Consider the following 16,391-nt stretch of genomic DNA (forward strand, 5'->3'; position numbering starts at 1 on the left):
TCCACATCCATGGCAGCATCTGCAGCTTTGAGACTTTATGATGTGGGCTAATCTTTCTGGTCTTAGGTGATAACTCGGGGTGGGGGCTTGATTTGCATTTTGTCTGACAATAAGGGACGATGAGCATTTTTTCAAATGTTTGTTAGCCATTTATCTATCTTCATCAGAGAAGGTTCTGTTCATGTCTCTTGCTCAGTGATAGATGGGATTGTTTGGTCTTTTTTTGTTAATTTGAGCTTTCTATAGATTAGAAGTATCAAGCCTTTGTCAGATTCATAACATGCAAATATCTTTTCCCATTCTGAAGGTTGTCTATTTGCTTTAATTGTTGTGTCCTTAAGTGCACAGAAACTTTTCAGCTTAATTGAGTCCCATTTATTTGTTTTTCTTCTTTCTGTGATTACCACTCAAGTCTTCAAAAAATCTTTCCCCAGGACATCCTCAAGAGTTTTTAAGGAACGGCTCCTCCTCTAAACCTCCACCCATCCCCATACAGTTCCCCACTTAAACTGCAACCTCTTGGCGAAGCTGCAGTGTTGGCGGAAAACCTAGGGCCTGCCAGGATGGGGGGCCGGGGCTGTGCTGCTCCACCAGCCACAGCCATGCCCAGTGAGGTAGGCATGGCAGCTTCAGTCTCACAGATCCAGCACTTGTCTGCCGCAGGTGGGGCAGCCCGTGGGTAGGCTGAGGAGTCAGGGTTGGGGCCGGCTCTTCGCTATCAGCAACCATAGTGAGGTCCTGCCTCTGTCAAAGCTGTTGACCAGTTAGTGGCAGCAGCTTCCACCCCCTCCAGCGGTGGCAGGCAAGCAAGAATCTGTACCCCTCACGCTGGCCAGCAAGAGGAGTGGGGGGGGCGCCTAAAGTGGGGAACACTACCTTCTGCTGCCTGTTGTCCAGTCCCAAGCTCCGGAGGAATGCCCACTCCTGGCTGAAGTCCTTCTGGCCTGACATGGACCTGAGCTGTGACCATAGCACCAGCAACCTGAAGCACCTGCAACATGGGCAATTTGAATATGAAATTCAATCCTTCAGATCATCCTTGGACTAGCACAATATTCCTCAGTAAATCTGTAAGGACATGGGAGAAAAACACAAGTGACTGCATTGATCATTGTACTCCAGGACAAATAGCAAGGAGTTACAACTCCTGCTCCAGTATGTTCCTAGATGATAGCAGAGTCAGTCAGTATCATATTAGTCAAATCTCAAGTATACAGTTAAATGAGTAGCACTTTGCAATATATTATCACATCAAAAGCAGGGACCAGATGGAAGGATGCTCTTAGATATTTTTGATGAAAACCCTCACCCTCTTTCAACATCCAGAATGCCACCAGATTATGACAAACGCAACCCAGAGGAGAAGCTGATTTATCAGTGTGTTCAGACATTATTCAGGGATGCTCAGCTGACAGCTGAATGTGCCATTGTCACCCTGGTATACCCTGAAAGTCTGTTAACTTCCTGAGTGATAGACATATGTCCAGCCAACTGGAAACGCATCATTTTAGAGGCAACCCTGCTGGCCTCCAAGGTGTGAGATAACCAAGAAATGTGCAATTTGGATTACTGCCAGATCCTAAAAGACATCACCTTGGAGGACATGAATGAACTAGAGTGACAGTTCCTAGAACTCCTCCAGTTCAAAATCAATGTTCCTTCCAATATCTATGTCAAGTATTACCTTGATCTTTCTTCTCTAGTAGAAGAAAACAACCTGAGTTTCCTTCTGTAGCCCCTGAGCAGGGAGAGGGCACACAAGCTCAAGGATGTCTCTCACCTCTTATGGGGACAAGTACAAGTGAAAGGGCAGTACTTGACCAGCAGAGATCTCACAGACCACCAAGGCTTGTATGAAAGGTCTTCATTGGCAAGGAATGCTGCAGAGCAGCACCAAGGAGGAGAGGAGAGAGAGGGAGGAGAGAGAGGAGAGATAGGAGAGAGAGGGAGAGACAGAGAGAGAGAGAGAGAGCGCAAAAGAAAAGTGTACCTTTACATAGGTTCATTAGGGAAAGTCTCAGAATGGTGATGGGACAGTAGAATAGCCAATAAGGAGTTACTGCTCTGGTGAAAAGAGCCATTGGGGCAGGCCCTGGTTTGAAATTTTCAGCAGGTAATTGGGACAGGGAGATGAGGTAAGTTTTGTGACTGGGAGATAAGGAGATGTCTAGTAGGTAACTCCCTGTGCTTGGAAAGGAGCTGTAACTTTAAGAGTGAGACAGTCTTGGTCTGTTGAAAGCAGGAAGGGGATTTTCTGGGGCAATTACCTAACATTCTTCCTTTCTCGATATGCTAAAAATAGGAGGTTGGCTTTGGGATAGGGGACATGGAGGTCTTTCTTCTGTAGCTTCTTCCTGCTGAGAGGTGCTTGTTTCAATTGGCCAACTAGAGGGTGATTATGATCTTTTTCACTGGAGGATGTAAGTTTTTGCTTTTAGACTGCCCTTTTAGTGGTGGCTGTTTAGAAGTCGTGTTCAGGAAAGTTTTGTGGCCTGGAATAGAGTGTAGTCCATTCATGAAGAATAGTTTCTTTTTGTTGTATGTTGGGAGTTGTATCTGGGGTGTAGTTTTGGAACATCAACTGAGTAGTTACCTGTTGAGACAACGTTAAGAGTTGAGTTTGAATAAAATGAGTTATGCATGGAGTCACAGCCACCAGCCCAAGGATGACAACTATAGGTATGAGGAAAGGTAGAAGTGCAACTCAGAGTGGGTTTGGAGTGAACCAAGAGGAGAAGTCTGATGATTCTGATTCACATTGTTTCTTTGGAGTTCAAGGCTTTCCTGGAGTGATCAGACTTACTGAAGAAGAGAGGACAAGATTGAGAGAGATAAGGGGTATCTGATGGTGTAAATTTTGGAGGAAGAAAAGGTCTATCAAATATTAACTCAAAAGGAGAGAGATTGGAAAGTTTCTTTGGCAGGGAATGTAGGTGTAGAAGTTCTAGAGGTAGAAGAGTGACCCAGTCTAAGTGAAGTTCGAGCGAAAGTTTGGTTAAGGTAGATTTTAGGGATCTGTTAGACCTTTCAACTTTCCCTGAAGACTGAGGATGGAAAGGAATATGGAAGTGCCATGGGATGCCTAAGGCTTTGGTTAAGGTTTGAGAAATGGTGGAGGTGAGTTCAGGTCCATTGTCAGACTGTAAAGAACAGGGGATCCCAAAGTGGGGAATAATGTCTTTGAGTATAATAGAGGCAACAGTGGTAGCCCTCGTGTTTGTAGTAGGAAAGGCTTCAATCAAATCTGAGAAGGTATCTACTAATACTAAGAGATATTTATAACGTTTGATCTTAGGCATTTGTGTGAAATCAAGTTGCCAGTCTGTTCTAGGAAGAAGTCCCCTAGCCTGGTGAGTTGGACAGTGTGGGAGGCAAGACTTTGTTTGTGGGTTGGAGCACTGGCAGATCTCATATGATGATGTAAGTTGATTTAGAAATTCTGAATCTATCTGTGAGAGAGGAAAGATAGCTTTGAGAAATTGTAGTAAAGTCTGAGAGTTAGGGTGAGACAACTTGTGGAGATAGATGAGGAGGTCACGAGTGGGAGGTTGATTTGTTTCCTTTACTGTAGCAGCAATAGGAGCAGAAATAAGTAGGAGGTGAGAGGAGTTGTCAGGAGATGAGTGTTGGAAAGCAGCTGCATGTGCTGCAGGGTTGGCTTGGTTGTTACCCTTTGATATGGGCGAGTGGTTAGATTGATGTGAACGGCAATGGACAATGTCTATAGCCTTAGGCAATTTAGAAGCTTCTAGTAGTTTGACAGTAAAGTGAGAGTTAAGAATAGGGTTACCTTTGGTGTTACATAAGCCTCACTCTTTCCATATAGGTGCATGGGATAATAATATGTGGAATGCATACTTAGAATCAGTATAGACAGTGGAGGCGGAGCAAGATGGCAGCCGAGTAACAGCTTCCTTGAATCTGGGCACCGTGAGTCTGGGGAGATAGGACTCCAGGCATCTCTGGCTGGTGGGAACTGCCTATCATCACTCCTAAGAGGATACAGGGAGTCAGTGAGAGACTTCTGAACCCCAAGAGGAGGACTAAAACAGTGGAAAACTGGGAAGTGGTCGTGTGTGTTCAATCCGTCTAAACCCGCCCACAACTTCCACAGGCACAAGAACTTAAAGAGCAAGAGGAAGTGAAAGGAAAATTAGGGCAAGGAAACACATAAAAGAAATCACTCATGATGAAGAATCAGCAGAAAACTCCAGGCAACATGAAGAGCCAGTCCAGAACAACCCCGGCAAGGGACCATGAGGTAGCTACTGCAGAGGATTCCACCTATACAGAAATGTTAGGAATGACAGAAAGGGAATTTATAATACACATGTTGAAAACAATGAAAGAAATGATGTAAACAATGAAGGAAACTGCTAATAAAGTGGAAAATAACCAAAAGCAAATGAAAAAACAGAATCAAATCAGAGATGAACGATATGAAGAATATAAAAAGGATATAGCAGAGCTGAAGGAAATGAAACAGTCAATCAGGGAACTTAAAGATGCAATGGAAAGTATCAGCAACAGGTTAGACCATGCAGAAGAAAGAATTTCAGAGGTAGAAGACAAAGTTTTTGAGATAACTCAGATAGTAAAAGAGGCAGAAAAGAAGAGAGAGAAAGCAGAACGTTCACTGTCAGAATTATGGGACTTTATGAAGCGTTCCAACATACGAGTTATAGGAATTCCAGAAGGGGAAGAAGAATGCTCCAGAGGAATGGAAGCCATACTAGAGAATATTATAAAAGAAAATTTCCCAAACATCACCAAAGATTCTGACACACTGCTTTCAGAGGGATATCGGACCCCAGGTCGCCTCAACTCTAACCGAGCTTCTCCAAGACACATTGTGATGAACCTGTCCAAAGTCAAGACAAAAGAAAAGATTCTGCAAGCTGCCAGGAGTAAGCGCCAGTTGACCTACAGGGGCAAATCCATCAGAGTGACCGCAGACTTCTCTAATGAAACTTTCCAAGCAAGAAGACAATGGTCATCTACCTTTCATCTACTTAAACAGAACAATTTTCAGCCCAGAATTCTGTACCCTGCTAAGCTAAGCTTCAAAATTGATGGAGAAATCAAATCATTTACGGATATACAAACATTGAGGAAATTTGCCACAACAAGACCAGCTCTACAGGAAATACTTCAACCTGTTCTGCACACTGACCACCACAATGGATCAGCAGCAAAGTAAGAACTCAGAAATCAAAGGACAGAACCTAACCTCCACACTGATGCAAAAGATAAAAATAAGCAATGGACTCTCACCAAATAAGACGAATAGAATACTACCACACTTATCAATTATCTCCATAAATGTTAATGGCTTGAATTCCCCACTGAAGAGACATAGATTGGCTGACTGGATTAAAAAACACAAGCCATCCATTTGCTGTCTGCAAGAAACACACCTGGCTTCAAAAGACAAATTAAAGCTCCGAGTCAAGGGTTGGAAGACAATTTTTCAGGCAAATGGAATTCAGAAGAAAAGAGGAGTTGCAATCTTATTTTCAGATACATGTGGATTTAAAGCAACTAAAGTCAAAAAAGACAAAGATTGTCACTTTATATTGGTCAAGGGAAAACTACAACAAGAAGACATTTCAATTCTAAATATTTATGCACCCAATTTAAATGCTCCCAGATTCTTGAAGCAGACCTTACTCAGTCTGAGCAATATGATATCTGATAATACCATCATAACAGGGGACTTTAACACACCTCTTACAGAGCTGGACAGATCCTCTAAACAGAAATTAAACAAAGACGTAAGAGATTTAAATGAGACGCTAGAACAACTATGCTTGATAGACGCATATAGAACACTCCACCCCAAAGATAAAGAATATACATTCTTCTCATCACCCCATGGAACATTCTCCAAAATTGATCATATCCTGGGACACAAAACAAATATCAACAGAATCAAAAGAATTGAAATTTTACCTTGTATCTTTTCAGACCATAAGGCACTAAAGGTGGAACTCAACTCTAACAAAAATGCTCAACCCCACCCAAAGGCATGGAAATTAAACAATCTTCTGTTGAATAACAGATGGGTGCAGGAAGAAATAAAACAGGAAATCATTAACTTCCTTGAGCATAACAACAATGAAGACACAAGCTACCAAAACCTGTGGGATGCTGCAAAAGCAGTTTTGAGAGGAAAATTCATCGCTTTAGATGCCTACATTCGAAAAACAGAAAGAGAGCACATCAACAATCTCACAAGAGATCTTATGGAATTGGAAAAAGAAGAACAATCTAAGCCTAAACTCAGTAGAAGAAAAGAAATATCCAAAATCAAATCAGAGATCAATGAAATTGAAAACAAAAGAATCATTCAGAAAATTAACGAAACAAGGAGTTGGTTTTTTGAAAAAATAAATAAAATAGATAAACCATTGGCCAGACTAACTAGAAATAGAAAAGTAAAATCTCTAGTAACCTCAATCAGAAACAATAAAGGGGAAATAACAACTGATCCCACAGAGATACAAGAGATCATCTCTGAATACTACCAGAAACTCTATGCCCAGAAATTTGACAATGTGAAGGAAATGGATCAATATTTGGAATCACACCCTCTCCCTAGACTCAGCCAGGAAGATATAGTCCTCCTGAACAGACCAATTTCAAGCACTGAGATCAAAGAAACAATAAAAAATCTTCCAACTAAAAAATGCCCTGGTCCAGATGGCTTTACTCCAGAATTCTATCAAACCTTCAAGGAAGAGCTTATTCCTGTACTGCAGAAATTATTCCAAAAAACTGAGGAAGAAGGAATCTTCCCCAACACATTCTATGAAGCAAACATCACCCTGATACCAAAACCAGGAAAAGACCCAAACAAAAAGGAGAATGTCAGACCAATCTCACTCATGAATATAGATGCAAAACTTCTCAACAAAATCCTAGCCAATAGATTACAGCTTATCATCAAAAAAGTCATTCATCATGATCAAGTAGGCTTCATCCCAGGGATGCAAGGCTGGTTTAACATACGCAAGTCCATAAACGTTATCCACCATATTAACAGAGGCAAAAATAAAGATCACATGATCCTCTCAATAGATGCAGAAAAAGCATTTGATAAAATCCAGCATCCTTTTCTAATTAGAACACTGAAGAGTATAGGCATAGGTGGCACATTTCTAAAACTGATTGAAGCTATCTATGACAAACCCACAGCCAATATTTTACTGAATGGAGTAAAACTGAAAGCTTTTCCTCTTAGAACTGGAACCAGACAAGGTTGTCCTCTGTCACCTTTACTATTCAACATAGTGCTGGAAGTTCTAGCCAATACAATTAGGCAAGACAGGGAAATAAAGGGAATCCAAATGGGAGCAGAGGAGGTCAAACTGTCCCTCTTTGCTGACGATAGGATCTTATACTTAGAGAACCCCAAAGACTCAACCACAAGACTCCTAGAAGTCTTCAAAAAATACAGTAATGTTTCAGGATATAAAATCAATGTGCACAAGTCAGTAGCCTTTGTATACACCAATAACAGTCAAGATGAGAAGCTAATTAAGGACACAACTCCCTTCGCCATAGTTTCAAAGAAAATGAAATACCTAGGAATATACCTAACGAAGGAGGTGAAGGACCTCTATAAAGGAAACTATGAACTCCTCAGAAAGGAAATAGCAGAGGATATTAACAAATGGAAGAACATACCATGCTCATGGATGGGAAGAATCAACATTGTTAAAATGTCTATGCTTCCCAAAGCAATCTACCTATTCAATGCCATTCCTATCAAAGTACCTACATCGTACTTTCAAGATTTGGAAAAAATGATTCTGCGTTTTGTATGGAACTGGAAAAAACCCGCATAGCTAAGGCAGTTCTTAGTAACAAAAATAAAGCTGGGGGCATCAGCATACCAGATTTTAGTCTGTACTACAAAGCCATAGTGGTCAAGACAGCATGGTACTGGCACAAAAACAGAGACATAGACACTTGGAATCGAATTGAAAACCAAGAAATGAAACTAACATCTTACAACCACCTAATCTTCGATAAACCAAACAAGAACTTACCTTGGGGGAAAGACTCCCTATTCAATAAATGGTGTTGGGAGAATTGGATGTCTACATGTAAAAGACTGAAACTGGACCCACACCTTTCCCCACTCGCAAAAAGTGATTCAAGATGGATAATTGACTTAAATTTAAGGCATGAAACAATAAAAATCCTCAAAGAAAGCATAGGAAAAACACTGGAAGATATTGGCCTGGGGGAAGACTTCATGAAGAAGACTGCCATGGCAATTGCAACAACAACAAAAATAAACAAATGGGACTTCATTAAACTGAAAAGCTTCTGTACAGCTAAGGAGACAATAACCAAAGCAAAGAGACAACCCACACAATGGGAAAGGATATTTGCATATTTTCAATCAGACAAAAGCTTGATAACCAGGATCTATAGATAACTCAAATTAATCCACATGAAAAAAGCCAACAATCCCTTATATCAATGGGCAAGAGACATGAATAGAACTTTCTCTAAAGACGACAGACGAATGGCTAACAAACACATGAAAAAATGTTCATCATCTCTATATATTAGAGAAATACAAATCAAAACAACCCTGAGATATCATCTAACCCCAGTGAGAATGGCCCACATCACAAAATCTCAAAACTGCAGATGCTGGCGTTGATGTGGAGAGAAGGGAACACTTTTACACTGCTGGTGGGACTGCAAACTAGTACAACCTTTCTGGAAGGAAGTATGGAGAAACCTCAAAGCACTCAACCTAGACCTCCCATTCAATCCTGCAATCCCATTACTGGGCATCTACCCAGAAGGAAAAAAATCCTTTTATCATAAGGACACTTGTACTAGACTGTTTATTGCAGCTCAATTTACAATCGCCAAAATGTGGAAACAGTGTAAATGCCCACCAACCCAGGAATGGATTAACAAACTGTGGTATATGTATACCATGGAATACTATTCAGCCATTAAAAAAAATGGAGACTTTACATCCTTCGTATTAACCTGGATGGAAGTGGAAGACATTATTCTTAGTAAAGCATCACAAGAATGGAGTAGCATGAATCCTATGTACTCAATCTTGATATGAGGACAATTAATGACAATTATGGTTATGGGGGGGGAAGAAGAAAAAGGGATGGAGGGAGGGGGGTGGGGCCTTGTGTGTGTCACTCTTTATGCGGGCAAGACATGATTGCAAGAGGGATTTTACCTAACAATTGCAATCAGTGTAACTGGCTTAATTTACCCTCAATGAATCCCCAACAATAAAAAAAAAAAAAAAAAGAATCAGTATAGACAGTGAGAAATTTATCTCATGCTAGGGTGAAGGCTCTGGTTAGTGATATTAGTTCTGCTCATTGGTTAGTGGTGGAAGATGGAAGAGAGTGTGCCTTGATGATCTCATTGGAGGACACAATTGCATCGCCTACTCTACGAGTTCCCTCCTACATAAAAGAACTGCCATCTGAAAACCAGAGGAGATCAATATTAGGAAGAGGTCCTTCTTATATGTTGGAGAAGCAAGAGAGAAGAGTGTCTACTGATTGAAGGCAATTGTGAGTTGGTGATGAGTTAGAGGGAGTAGGCAAGAGGGATGCAGGATTTAGTGTGGGACATGTGTTAAAATATAATTATGGGTCAGATAAGAGAGAGATTTGAAGGTTAAGAATGCAGCATGGTGGTAGGGTTTGAAGATTTTTGTATGTCAAAAGATTGGATAGAGAATGAGGGGATAAGAGAGTAGTAGGGGAACCAAAAGTGAGTTTCTTCGATTCTTGTATTAAAGTAACTGTGGCTGCCAATGCCTTGAGACAAGGGGCCTAACCTTGAACAGTGTGATCTGTTTTGAGAGATAAGTAACTGGAGAAAAGGTGGGCCTAGTTGATGTCCAAGCATGCCAAGAGCAAACCCACGGTTTTCTATGACATATAGGAGGAAGTGGCAAGAAAGATCAGGAAGGTGGATGGCTGGAGCTTCTAATAAAGCACACTGTAGAGATTTAAAGGAAGTGGAAATGGAAGTTAGGAGCAGCTCATGAGGGTCACTTCAAATAGCATTATATAAAGGAGCATCTAAGAGAGAAAAGTTGGGAATCCATGCTCTGATGTATCCAGCTAATCCTAAAAAGGAGAGGAGTTCTTATTTTGTGGTGGGTATAGGAAAGTCGTGAAGAAGGCCTTTTCTGTCTATGGTAATAGTTTTGAAGCCTGGGGACAAAAGGAAACTAAGGTAAGTGACTTCCTCTTGGAATAATTGAACCTTTGAGGGAGAGACCTGATATCCCCTATATGCAAAGAAATTAAGGAGGGAACAGGTGTTTTGCTTAGAGTCATGTAAAGTGGGACTACAGAGCAGGAGGTCATCAACATACTGAACCAAGGTTGAAGGAGAGGGATCATAGGACTGGAGGTCTCATGATAATTGCTAAATATGTGGGGGCTGTTATGAATTGCTGGGGGAGTATAGTCCAAGTAAGTTGGGAAGAAGTCTGAAAAGTAGGATTAGTCCATGTGAAGACAAATAGGTCTTGGCAATTAGGGTGTAAGGGAATGGAGAAGAAGGCATCTTTGAGATCTAGTACAGAGAAATAAATGGTTCGAGGTGGGATGGTTGATAGGAGGGTGTATGGATTAGGGACTACTGGGTGTATAGCAATGACTGCAGAGTTGATGAGTCTTAGATCTTGTACTAAGCGATAGGTGCCATTAGTATTTTTAATCCCTAGTATGGGAGTATTATATGGTGAGTGGGCAGGTCGCAAAAATCCTTTTTCTAGGAGATCCTGTATAATAGGATTGGGGGAGTGGATATTGACATTGTGAAGGAAAAATAGAGGGGTCTTTTAGTTTAATAAGAACTGGAGAGCAGAAGGCTATTGAGGTGGTTTTAGTATCCCAAACCTCAGGATTTCCTTGCTCTGGTGTAATGGGCCAGAGGGACGAGTTTTTGATGGCTTGGGAAAAAACAATGCAGAGTGAGACAGAAGGAGATGGGCCAGCATTTATTAATTTATCATCAAAAGTGAGGACGGTACCTAATTTGGAAAGTATGTCACATCCCAGAAAGGGAACTGAACAAGAAGGCAACACCAAAAAGGAATGTATAAATGAGAAATTGCCAATCATGGTGTAAAAAAGGAGTTTGACATTGATGGTGGGAAAAACCCTCTACCCTGACAATAGAGGAAGGTGTCTGGGAGCTAGGACTGCTGAACTCTTTAAGAACTGAACAGCTAGCTCCTGTGTCTAATAAGAAGGCCATCATTCTACCTGCCACCATCACTGTTACCCTCAGCTTGGTAGAGGTTATCTTTGTTGGATGAGAGAAGCCAGGGTCTCGTTAGTCTTCAGAAGAGGCAAGCCCCAACAAGTCTGCTGTAGGTGTTGCAGGTTGGCTGGCTCCATGTCCTCTCTGGGCCAAGGGGTGGTCAGCCTTCCAATGGCCCTTTCTTTTGCAGAGAGGGCATGGCCCTAGCAGCATCATACCCAGTGGCCTTCTTCACCGCATTTTTTGCATGGTTCAGGTGGTTGAATCATGAAGTGTTCTTTGGCCCATGATGACTTAGGCAGGTTAGGAATGATGGCCTTAGTGACACTTTTTGTAATGTTCTTAGCTAGCATTTGATACTCTTGGGTTTGAGATTTTTTATTTTCTCTTTGGAAAATATCATCTCGCCCAGTGTAAACCTTAAAGGTTGTGTCTAAGATCATGACCTGGAGTGTCAGGGATCCGTGCTCCAAGTGCTTTAGCTTAAGTTTTATGTCGGGATAACTTTGTTTAAAGAAATAAGTCATGAGAACGTTTTTCCCATCTATTGTTTTAGGATCTAGGTTGGTGTACTTAACAAAAGCTTCGGTAAGGCGTTGGAGGAAAGCTGAAGGATTCTCATACTTATCTTGTATCACTTCCTGGAATTTATTATAATTGATAGCCTTTTTGGTAGAAGCTCTTAATCTGCAAAGAATACAGGTTATAAAAATGTCTCTACTTTTCCTGCCAGCATTATTATTATAATTTCAATTTGGCTAAGAGTTAGGGACCATGGTGTCACCTGTAGGATGCTCATTGTTTGACATATGAAATTGATCTGCTGCCTCTTTTGCCCTCTCCCACACTCGTTTTCACTTGTCAGAGGTCAGGGTATTAGCTAAAAGAACAAAAATATCATGACAGGTAAACTGATAGGACATAGTAATAAATTGAAACTCTTGAGTAAAATGAGAAGGATTAGAAGTAATGGAACCTAGTCTAAATTTAAGGTGTGTGAGTTTAGTCATGGGGAAAGGAACATAAACAGAAACTACACCAGTGACTCCAGTTACATTGTGGAGTGGGGGCAGGAAGTGAGAGGGAGCTGAAGGTCCCTCTAATTCTGAAGACCGATGGGAATTTGATCAGGTGAGGGAACCAGAGGGAAGTGAAGGATGGGTACTGGACACAGTAGAATTAGCTTGCAATTTGTCTACATTGTTACACGGTGGCACTGTAGGACCATCATATGGAGGAGATGAAGGAAGAAAGGGGTAAAGAGGTCAAGAAGTGTTTGTTTTTTGGAGCAGCCAGTGGTGGACTGAGAGACTACAGGCAAGAACTCTGAGGGCTAGTTGGAGGGGAGGAGGTAGGAGACAAACTTAGATTGGTTGATGGGGAAGTAGGAGGGATAGAAGTTGGAGGCAATTGTGTGATTGAGGGAGGAGATGAATATGGTGGGGTGGGACAGGAACTACTCTGGTTCTGGAACTGGTGGCTGTTTGCCAGCATGGCAGAGGTTCATCTGCTGGGTTGAATAAGTCTGGTTCAGGAGGATATAGAGCAAAAGAACCCATTGTTAAAGAATTTTGGAATCACTCGAACATAAATTAGGCTTGGTTCTAAGATATGAGAAGCCCTGAACATAGGGGACCTCGCTCCATTTGGCAAGGTGCTCACAATAGTTATATAAGTCTCGAATTAAAGAAAAATCAAACAAACCATAGCTTGGCCAGATACTTTGGTTGTCTAGTTTGTAAAGTGGCCAAACCTGGGTAGAGAGTTTAATTAATTTTTTTGGCTTTAAGTCTAATCCCAATTCTACCAGATGGTGCAATAAGCACCCCAAGGGGAAGTCAGGTGGGACCAAATGGCCTGCACTCATGGCGATTCATTGCAGGAATAAAGTGTGAGCAGAATCACACTAGGGCCTGGACAAAGGGTGGACATCTCTGCTGCTTTGTTGCTGGCCATGAAGACAAGAACACAGTCTAGGACAGTCGTCACTATAACCCAGAGCAGTGTCAGACCCTTGAGGCCAAGGAGAGTTTGAGACCTGTTGCCAGGAATTTTCGTGCGAGGCATGGAAGTCCTGGGTTAGGCCACTCAAGGTCAATGGGAATAGGAAACTCAAGCCTTGAGAAATGGGTGAATCACCAGGAATGTAAGCAACCCAGCCCATGATTAGGGAAAACTCACTCCCATAGGGGTACTCACTAAGTCTGGATGAGGCCAGTGTTGAGTGCTGTTTAGAGTGCCTTGGCAGATGAACACAAGCCCATGTGCTGGTGAGCACTGGGAGTGTAAGAAGAGGACAGGAAGCCCCCAGGAGCTAAAACCCTCATGGAAGGGGTGGAAGCTACCCTTGGGAGCATTCTACAATTAGATCCCACTTCTGACACCAGATGAAAGGATGGCACTCAACCAGCACAGATCTCACAGACCACCAAGGCTTGTGAGAAAGGCCTTTATTGGCAAGGAATGCAGCAGAGCAGCACCAAGGAGGAGAGAAAAGAGAGAGAGGAGAAAGAAGACAGAGAGAGAGAGAAAGAAAAGTGTACCTTTATACAGGTTCAGTTAGGGGAAGTCTCAGAATGGTGATGGGACGGTAGAATAGCCAATAAGGAGTTACTGCTCTGGTGGGAAGAGCTGTTAGGGGCAGGGCATAAGTTTGAAATTTTCAGTGGGTAATTGGGACACAGAGATGAGGTATGTTTTGTGACTTGGAGATAAGGAGATGTCTAGTAGACAACTCTCTGTGCTTGGAAAGGAGCTGTAACTTTAAGAGTGAGACAACTAGTCTTGGTCTGTTGAAAGCAGGAAACTGCTTTTCTGGGGCAATAACCTAACAATAAGGACATGAGGGGATCCACATGGAAGTGCTCAGTCAGTGCTGACAACCTGACTCTGCTGAGGTGGTCCCTGGCTGTCATCTCCTAGCTGGAGGTCCCAACTGGAGCCCACACCCTCCCTAAGTTTCTCCTTTAGTTTGAGAAAAGACAGACTTGGGTGGGGTTGTTTTAATCATTATTCCTTTCATTTTCTTTTTTAACTCCTACCTCTGCCAGTCTGCCTTGATGACTGCTTCAGCAAGGTTGTGAGGAAAACAAAGTCAGTATTTCAGAAACCCTATTTCTTGCCTTTTCCCTCTGTTAGTAACAGCTCCTTCTCTTCAAGGAGGAAACAGACTCTAATCTTGGAGGTGGAAATAAAGGGAAAGAGAAGACATGGAGAGGGCAGGGAAAGTGGTACCTAGCTCAGTCATTTCTGAAGTCCCTCACTTGGTCAGTAGAAAAGGATAGACACAGAGTAGGTGACAGAGTTGGATGTACATTACAAACAGTGCTGCCTTCACCACCCCCTGCGTCTGTATGTTTCGTGAGACATTTGCATTCCTTCTTACTCATTTTTTGGCATTTGGGAGATTTTTGTTGGTTTGTTTTAATCCTGTTTGGAATAATACTTTGCTGAGAATATAGTCTATATCCACAAAAGCACAGGCCTTCAAATAAATAGTACTGGTTGCTTCTCTCTGTGCTGTTTTGTGAGCTGTCTTCTGAGCTTTTTCCTCAGCAATGGGATGTGCTTGTTACATTTCTGTACTCCTTTATTTTATACAGTTTTTCTTCAACAGTGGCAGAATTTACCGTAGTGCTGAACCAAAAGTATCACTTTTTCCCTCATTCTGAGAAAAATTCTACGTAATATGGGTGCTGTTTCCTTTGATTTTCTTGTAGCCTCAATGTAACTTCAAGTGCCATTGACTTATGTTTAAAGACGCTTTCTTAGAGTCCATATGAAGAGATGTTCCTTTAAGACCCTCCGGGTTGATTAGCAAACCAGTCAAATGGGAGGCAGACTCTGCAAACAGAGTCTGGCTGTCTGTGGAATGTCCTGAAAGGGAAGTGGAAAACAAGTAAGTTGGTGAGCATTTCAGTTACATGATGCACCTGTTTTCTCAGATAAATGGCTGAATAAATTTTTGTGGTCGCTCTGCATAGCTTCTTTGTACTCTTATCATATAAACCATTGGCTGCTAATTAGTCTTATTATTAGAATGTGTACGTGTAGAACTTAGTGTTGTTAAGAGTATATAAGCTTGTAAGTAATAAACTGAGGTCGCTGTATGCCAGAGCTAGCAATAGCCTCCCCCCTTTCAGACATTTCCGTGTAGATTTCTTCCTCTGCGGCACCAACTCACTCAACATTTTCTTATGTTTGTGTGTGTGTGTGTGTGTGTGCGTGTATGTCTGACTTGAACTTACACTTACAAAATCAGTCAGACTTGATGGGGTGAAGGAAACAATATATGGCAAAAGTGAACCTCTCGGTGAGAATTTGTCCAGAGTTCTGGTTATAGATTAAGAGCCATTTCTTTGTACTCCCTGACTATTTCATTCCTCTACTTACAACATCCATTGTTGTAGCACCATTATTCTCAAGTTTTGTATGTTTACTTTAAATCAAAGTTAGTGTATTTGTATTAATTATTTTAAAATCTCAACTTATAAAAACAAGGGTGGATGGGTATTCTTGTGGGAAGATCATTCAAGGGGAAAATGTTACAATTAAGGCCAGGTGCAGTGGCACACTCCTATAATCCTAGAACTCTGGGAATCCAAGGAACATGGATTACTTGAACTTAGGAGTTCAAGACCCGTGTAAGGAAGTGTGAGATCCCATCTGAAAAATATAGCTGGGCAGGAGGATGAGGCAAGAATATCAGCTGAGCCCCAGAATTTGAGGTTGTTGTGATCTATGATGCCATTTGCCCTCTACCAAGGGTGATTGAGTTAGACTGTCTCAAAACAACAACAACAACAACAAAATTCCTTAGGATTTATTGAGGTATTTTTCACAGAATAATTGAATAAAAATTTCAACTTGCAAAAAAAAAGCTTTTTCCATATTTTCTTATAGGATCTTTATCATTTCGTATCTTAGATTTAAATCTTTCATCCTTCTTGAAGTCAATTTTCGTAAGTGGTGAAACGAGCTTCAGTCTTTTACGTGTGGTAATCCAGTTCTCCTAGCACCATTTGTTTGTTGAATAGAGATTCATTTGTTTGATTTATCAAAAATCAGATAGCTATAAGAGACTGGTTTCATCTCTTGGTTTCCTA

The 16,391-nt window shown here is 41.5% G+C and overlaps 1 pseudogene; it reads left to right on the top strand.

The window, feature by feature from the left end:
* The first annotated feature begins 563 nt into the window (after positions 1-563).
* Positions 564-15,057, top strand: LOC128572549 (cyclin-Y-like; annotated as a pseudogene).
* Positions 15,058-16,391: the final 1,334 nt, after the last annotated feature.

The sequence above is a fragment of the Nycticebus coucang genome, chromosome 20, assembly GCF_027406575.1.
Source record: "Nycticebus coucang isolate mNycCou1 chromosome 20, mNycCou1.pri, whole genome shotgun sequence".
Classification (NCBI taxonomy): Eukaryota; Metazoa; Chordata; class Mammalia; order Primates; family Lorisidae; genus Nycticebus; species Nycticebus coucang.